At 36.0% G+C, this 7,484-nt stretch overlaps 1 long non-coding RNA gene across 1 annotated transcript; it reads right to left on the minus strand.

Annotated features, from left to right (window-relative positions):
- Window positions 1-3,863: 3,863 nt before the first annotated feature.
- LOC125385197 lies at window positions 3,864-7,033 on the minus strand. The gene is made up of 4 exons (XR_007224222.1): window positions 6,977-7,033; window positions 5,602-6,435; window positions 5,148-5,450; window positions 3,864-4,294 (listed from the first exon to the last, which is right to left on the minus strand). It is a non-coding gene; the product is annotated as an uncharacterized LOC125385197 (long non-coding RNA).
- Between the last annotated feature and the right edge of the window lie 451 nt (window positions 7,034-7,484).

Consider the following 7,484-nt stretch of genomic DNA (forward strand, 5'->3'; position numbering starts at 1 on the left):
AAATTCCTGACAATTTATTTACATTTTATTTTTAAGTTTCCGATCGTTTATTTCGCAGAATACATCACTTTTCCTTGACGCTATTTAGTATTTATATGGCACGAAAGAGATACAAGCTTGTGTTTCGCTCTTAACGCTTACGAAACTCGCGGAGTACGGCACAATTCGTACGGAAGGTCTTGATAAATTATGCTTTCCACATATTTCGCAACATTAGTACAACACTAATTACTTTCAGTTAACAGATGAAACGGGTTATAAACCACGTAGAAACATATACAGTTATTCATACACTCCGCAATTCCTCGATTAAGTTCACTGTTATACACATTAAATTGTGTAACATTAAATAATGAATTATGATAAATTATTAATAAATATATACAGCATTAAATTATACTGTATACGTGTATATATTCTATTTTACCCACCAAGTGATACAAAAATGAACAGAACCTAATTATTTTTGCGTAGTCTTTACATGCAATTTTTCTAAATAATACAGAAATGCTTCGATATTTCTTTCCATCACTCGACAAGCTACATTCTCTATTCCCAAGTGCTTTCGAGTATGCTCTATCCATCATTATTTCTACAATTCTAGTAGTCACTGCCAGCACGTGTTCATATTAGTACCACGCTGTACTTTCGGCCTGAACGATTCCCTTAAAAACGTCCGTACCAGGAAAGGACAAGCCCGAGGACTTGTCCCGGACGAAGAACAAACAGACCAGGAAAACATCTTTCTGCATCCTAAGCGAGTTCTGAATAGAGGCCATTGTCTTAGGAAATCTCTTTGAATCGTTGCTTGGATGGTGTTATTTTATATTTTCGAGCAAATCCCTTCGGTCACGGGACGTCTCGACAGTTTTCCACGGGAACGGGTTGCCGGAAATTTGAATAATCCTTGTATACGAGCATCGTGTCCCCCACGACTCTTACCCTCGTGGCCATTCGAATTTATTCGACGGAAACTCAGTCGGATGGGCAACCAACGTTCGATCCGGTTGCAAATATTTGGCGTAGCAGCTTTAAGATCAGCCGCCGACTGGTCGCCTCGAAATGGCTGGATTTCATTGGTCCCTGCTTGCCACAAGCGAATATCCCGAATGAACTCAAAAAAGCAGGGAAGATTCGCGTAGAAACTCGAAACTGCAATAACAGAACTTGGAACGTTCTTTCTACGATCGTCTCGATGCCAATAGAAACAGCCACGGCGATGGCAATTAAATCGGACCGAGGCGTAAACTTGCAGTTCTCTTGAATTACAATGGACAGAAATCGCCTCTGGAGGGAAATGAAATTTTCGAATGGGATAGAGATAAGAATGAACGAAAGCATGAATTGCTTTCCGGACAGAAGTGGCAGTTTCGATGTTCTGCGGCGCTTCTTGCCGCGAGTATCCTTCTAGACTTTGGAAATATTTTTATTCTTGGGTCACTGTTATTTAAGTGAAAAGGAACTGAATATAGGATGTTATTATCCGAATTTATACGATTCACGAAAAAGTTTAAAAGTTTAGTATTTAATAGATGTATGTTAACCCACAAAAATTTTCGTATACTACGTACGAAGTTGTTCTTGTTAACATAAAATGCTACGAAATTTAATTGGGGAATTAATGCATTCTATTATATATGAAGACGATTGAGCGATGTCTCGTTGTTTCATTATTCTACTACGATATAGTAACTGTGAAATGCAATAATTGAGAAAGTTATTATACAATAATGATTGTTAAAGTTATTATACGGTGTAATAATTGTAAGAATAATCATACAGTATCGGATATTAAGAGTAATTGTAGTCAACTGAAGAACAGGGTGGCGAGTGGAAAATACGTACTCGTTAACCTGCCTAAACTAAATTCGATGGTGGTAAGGGTGAATGTTACATCGTGAGATACGAGATTGCATTGGCGGTTAGGTAGCTTTGGGAAAACGAACCCCATCCGGAACCTCATGGGCATTTGTACCGCATGTAGCCAGTAGACACATCCGCGGTACAAGATGGGGTTTTACCACAGAGTTCCGATAAATATTATTCGTAATAAAACAATTACAGAGCACGACGATTTCACTGAAACAGAGATCCATATCGTTCCTGTGCGTGCTGTGTTTACTACTTTTGATTATTTGTTATTCTTTCTCTGAACAATATCGAGCGTGCGAAAATTAAATTCTCAATGAATCAATGAATCAAGTTGTCAATGAATCAATAAGATGTATGCCTGTTTTTGCTTACACGGCTATAAGAACGTGATTGAACTACTTAGAACTGCAATCCATTGATTTTGTACTTGTATAAATAACTTGTATTTCATGTTACTGATAACCTTTTGAGTGCTATTGACGTAGTTTTATTTGATGAACATAGAAGTAGATATGATGTGATACTTGTTCAGCACGTCAATGGCAGATTGAGTAATGTGAAGTTTATTAGCATTCAAGCGCAGAACAAGCTCGACCCAGAGCTAAAAAAACACTTGACATCCATTCGATTTTATTAGCACATTCTATTTTTACAAACTGTCTTCGACAGCCTGTCACCGATCAATCATATATCTGTAACTTCCGTACTTTCACATCATCCTTCTCATATCCAATCAATCAATAATCGAGTACCTATAAAAAGTTTCTAATAAAACTAAAATAGAGTGCATGCTAGTAATTTCAGAACATAGTAATATCATTTACCGGGTATGTAAATATGAAACCGGAATTTTTGTATAGAAAATACACGTTTATTGTATGAAAATGATTAAAAATATTTTATTCGAAGTATTGCCCAAGGCTAACTATACATTTTTCCCACCTGTCTGGCAATTGGTGGATGCCACGCCAAAAAGCCATCTATAGGCAAATTCCGGTTTCATACTTACAGACCTGATATACGTTGCTGGCCTTAAGTATTTAGTATTCCTTACATTTACTCTGTATGCCAAAAGATATCTTATTTCCTGTTCGCATAAACAAATGAATAAAAAAAAAAGTTTGTCACGAAAAACAAACATTTTATTTTATTTGCGATTAGTATTTTACATTGTACTGTATGAAATAATTTATTAACCACTTTAGAAAAAAGAAATATATAACATGTTTTAATTCTATGTATTTTAATAATAAAGCGGCTGCTTAATCAAGAATGATTTCAAAATTACTTCGTTAAAACAGCAAAAAGGTATTACTACTTCTGATTTCCATATGGATTTCTGCCTCTTTAAATTACATTAAACAACAAAAATTTTTACCTCCGTCCCATTTTCTTTATCTTATTACCATTCTATTGGTCTCTGCTGTACGGTAGCTGGCTTGAAAAGAAAACCTCATCGGAGGGTTCCTAAATTATTGACAGTACACTTTACCGCGGAGCTCTTAATGCAACCTCGAAGTCGGTTTCCACGGTGCGGCGTCAAGCTGAGTTGCAGCCACTTGTTTTACAAAAATTCCCCGGTTTTTACCGTCTGCCGCTCTTCTTCATCGTTTATTTTCAACGTCAAGGAAGCGTAATAAGTTTAGGAAGTCTCAGGATTCAGGCTGCTTTCGTTGAATCCAGTCGATCCAGACGTTGCGTCGCGTTCATTATAGAATCGTACGTAATTATCATAAGATTGTCTGGTTGCGCTGTGAAAAAAACCTGTGTTAATTACAGACTAAACATAAAAGTCGGTCAATACTACTTCGTGTTTTATATCAACTATTATTTTTTAATTGTGAAATTATTTATTCGTTTGTATAAAATTGTGATATGAAATAATGCATCTATTTATGGATCGATTTTGTGAGAAATTTTTCATGTGAACGTATGTACGTACGTATTGAAGTATATTAGATTTCTCATTAAATATCAATCCTTTTTTTTTGTCCACGAACATTAAATTAATTATTTCATTGTTGATAAAATTTAATTCTTAACTACAAAACTTAATAAATAATTTCACAGATTTCAATTCAATTTCTACGTATCCTATCATCATTGTTTAATTGACTAATTTCTATCTTCTACTTGTTAAATAATACGTATCTCGAAATTCGACGATATATCCATCTTGGACGATGGGAATCTCGTGAAGATTGTGAGGTAAGTGCTGAGGTTTTTCACTCATTGTCAGTTCTGTTGTCAGAGGATTTATCAGCTTGCCAGCGTTCCATGATCAGATCCTTCTAGAAAAATCTTATCCCTCTTCACCGTGAGCCCGAGTGTCCCCAAGTCATCGGCGGCGCGGCGCGTGGAACAACAGAGAGCGTTGATCCTCTTGATCTTCTTGTTGACAGTCGGCACCCCGAAACTATAGCTGTAACATCCACGAATTAGAACCGCAACAGTCCTTCAGAGTATCGCCATTGAAAGCCGCTATCGAGATCGATCCTAAACCACGATGACACATTTATGGTTCCGGCTTGGAGATGGATTCGACACCGCGCGATGCGTCGACCTTGACATCATCTCTATAGAAGAGTCGACGCTAACATATTGTTATTTCCAATCCCTTTTAGTTCTGTTCCTATTATTCATTACAGGCTTCCTCAAATATACTAATAATTTTATAAACGCAAATACCATTCTAAAAACTATAATATGTCATTAGCACAGATATTAAAAATGGCAATATGCTGAAACGCATAACATATTATGGAGCTATATATAAAAATTAATTTTATTGCCTTTATATCGCCCACTAGACGTTTTTTATTTCTCCTCAAAATCGTATAGTGGCAGAGGAATAAAGTTATCGATTATTCTTGCCCTTCCCTTTATATATCGAACATAAAGAGATTTTTCTACTCCAGTTGCTCCATGGAAACTATAAATTCGTTGGATTCAGACACAATGAAATTAAAATTTGCGAAACTTTAAATGATCTCTGGAGTAGAGAATATGTGATATGATATAGTTTTCCGAATTTAAATAAAAATTTAATTTAAAAATAGAAGTATAATCCGGTCCATTACAACTACTACTTTGAATAAAAACAGCACAAAATATGAACATCCTGAACAAAGCAATGGTAATAAAGCCAAACACAAAGACTAAAATAAGAAGAAAATAAAACCCTTTTAAACGCTTTCAAAGAACAATGTCTTTTCATCCTGAATTCCATGAAAATTCTTAAGCCAAGAAAAAAGGCTTGGGATAAATCTACGTACCTTTTAAAAGGAACTCGTCGCAAATGCGTGGCAGTGAAAACTACCGTTCCATTCGAGTCGTTGACGATCACAAAATTGCCAAGCATTCGAGTGTGAAGCCGAAAATCGCGATGGACATTGGCAAAGATGAACTAAAGATGTTTAAGCCGCGCCATTAAGCTCGGTAATAATCGAATTTTACCGCTTTCTCACCGGCTGATTCCACGAAAGAAGAGAGCAGCGGGGCGCCAATTTAATTGCTTTCTCGCTGTAAGGATTTCAAATGCCTCCCTCATTTGTTTGAACGCGTCTTGATCCTAGCTACTAAAACGTTCGTACGTATATGGTGTCCAAGTAATCATGGTACATGAAAAAATAAATAAAAGATGACACAATATTATACGTATCGAACGAAGAACGTAAGAAATAAAAGAATACAATTTCGTAAAAGTGTAAATATCTTCGTTATACTTACATGAATTCACGAAACAAGTAGATTTAATATTAACACGTTGGAAGTCCTAATAAGAATAACAGCCCACGGCCCGCAATATTCTTGACATCGATAAAACCAAAAGTTTCGTTCTTTCCGAGCATGATCTTTGTTCATAAATGCTTTATATTTTTATTCTTTTTAGAAATACCGTAATATATCGAGCAAGATCATTTTGCGTACAACTCTAAATAATGTTGTACAAACTACATTTTTAATTTCTTCTGATAAATCGGATACGTAAAATTCGTCGAGTGTGTGTGTAAATTTTTGCGACCAATGGTACACTTTAAGCTGTTTTTAATTATTTCCATATTTAGTTTAGTTTCATTCTCGTAAGTAACCGGATAATTTTAATGGGTGGTGACCACTTCTTATCTAGCAATCCCGCCATTTACCGTCCGTATTCGCAGTTCGTAGCTTTATTAGTCTTCACGAGGGTGGCGAACAAGTCCTCGAGGCTGTTTGCAAGATTCAAAGTTTCCAACTCCCTCCTCATCTCCCTGCCTCCACTCGGCATGTCTTAGAACACGCTTAAGTCACGTGGTAACAAGCATGTCGAAAGTCCTGTTTCGATTGACAATCTCGAGTCCGGGAATCCGTTACACAGAGAACAGACTACGATGTCATTCGGAAGTACGGCAGTGCCCTTGTTTGGCGAGCAGATTTCGTAACAGTATTCCGTTTAACAGATACGTTTTGTTTAACTCCAGGAACCAGCTTTATTGTCCAATTTCATCGTTCCCGAATACCCGTTTGAGAAATCAAGTCTTTCCTTATTTTTGATCTAATTTCTCTTCGATCAAGATTAGATATCTGAAAATGAATTTAAGCTTTAACTGGCATGATCCGTTAATGTTACCCTAATTGTATTATATAGTAACCTATGAGAGTACTTGAACAATTATCATAGAAAACTTTTACGAACATATTATGTGTGTTATACGAAACTTTTTGAAATATCGTTAACATTGCCATAAGGCACAATTATTATGGTGATATTGCTAAAGTTTGGAACTGATCTCGAAATGTATAAAGAAGTCACAAATTATAAAACAGTTAATAATTAGCCTATTTATCAATCGAATATGAATATATTCTACAAGAATTAAAGAATGTAAAATGTAAAACTGTCCTGACAGAATTTCTCCCGGAGAAGGATTTTCTTTTCGAATTTACACTCGAAGGATATCTTGCAATTTATAAGAACTAATTTCGAAAGTAATTTTTCGTAAATCCATAGAACTAAATGCAGCGTAACGCAGCGCAAGTAAGCAAGGGAGCGAGTTTCTTATTGCAAACTCCGTGTAACTTCCAGGTTACTTGCGAGTTTACATTTATATGCTGCCACCTTTACCTCGATATCGTGGAAAAGAATCTTGAACTTCTGCATCGAACCGCTGTCGAATAACCTGAAACAAAATTGTGAGGTGAATAACGTTATGTGCAAGGCGTTGAACGTAGAAGGAGAAAATTTCCCTCTTCTTCCAATATGAGCCACAAACGCGAAACGACCTGCGTAATTTAATTTTACAAGCTGAGAGGTGTACACGTATAATATCCCTCTCGATATGTTCGCTCGAAGCAGATCTGATAAAAAGATCCTTTCAGATCTATTATTGTATTCGATAGAGAAAATTGGCTCCGATATCAAGCTGCTTTCACGAATGGATATTGCTACATTGCAAGGGTAATCAAGCATGACAAATCTCAATCGCTGGATTATCATAAACGTTAAATGTAAACATAATATTGATTGTGACTCTTCGATTAAGAAAGAAACGATATAAAACCTTCAGATTAGTGAAGTTACCTTAACTAATATCGCTTTTACCACATAATCGTATTATATGTTTATTTGACTT

Source organism: Bombus terrestris, chromosome 5 (assembly GCF_910591885.1).
Source record: "Bombus terrestris chromosome 5, iyBomTerr1.2, whole genome shotgun sequence".
NCBI classification, from domain to species: domain Eukaryota; kingdom Metazoa; phylum Arthropoda; class Insecta; order Hymenoptera; family Apidae; genus Bombus; species Bombus terrestris.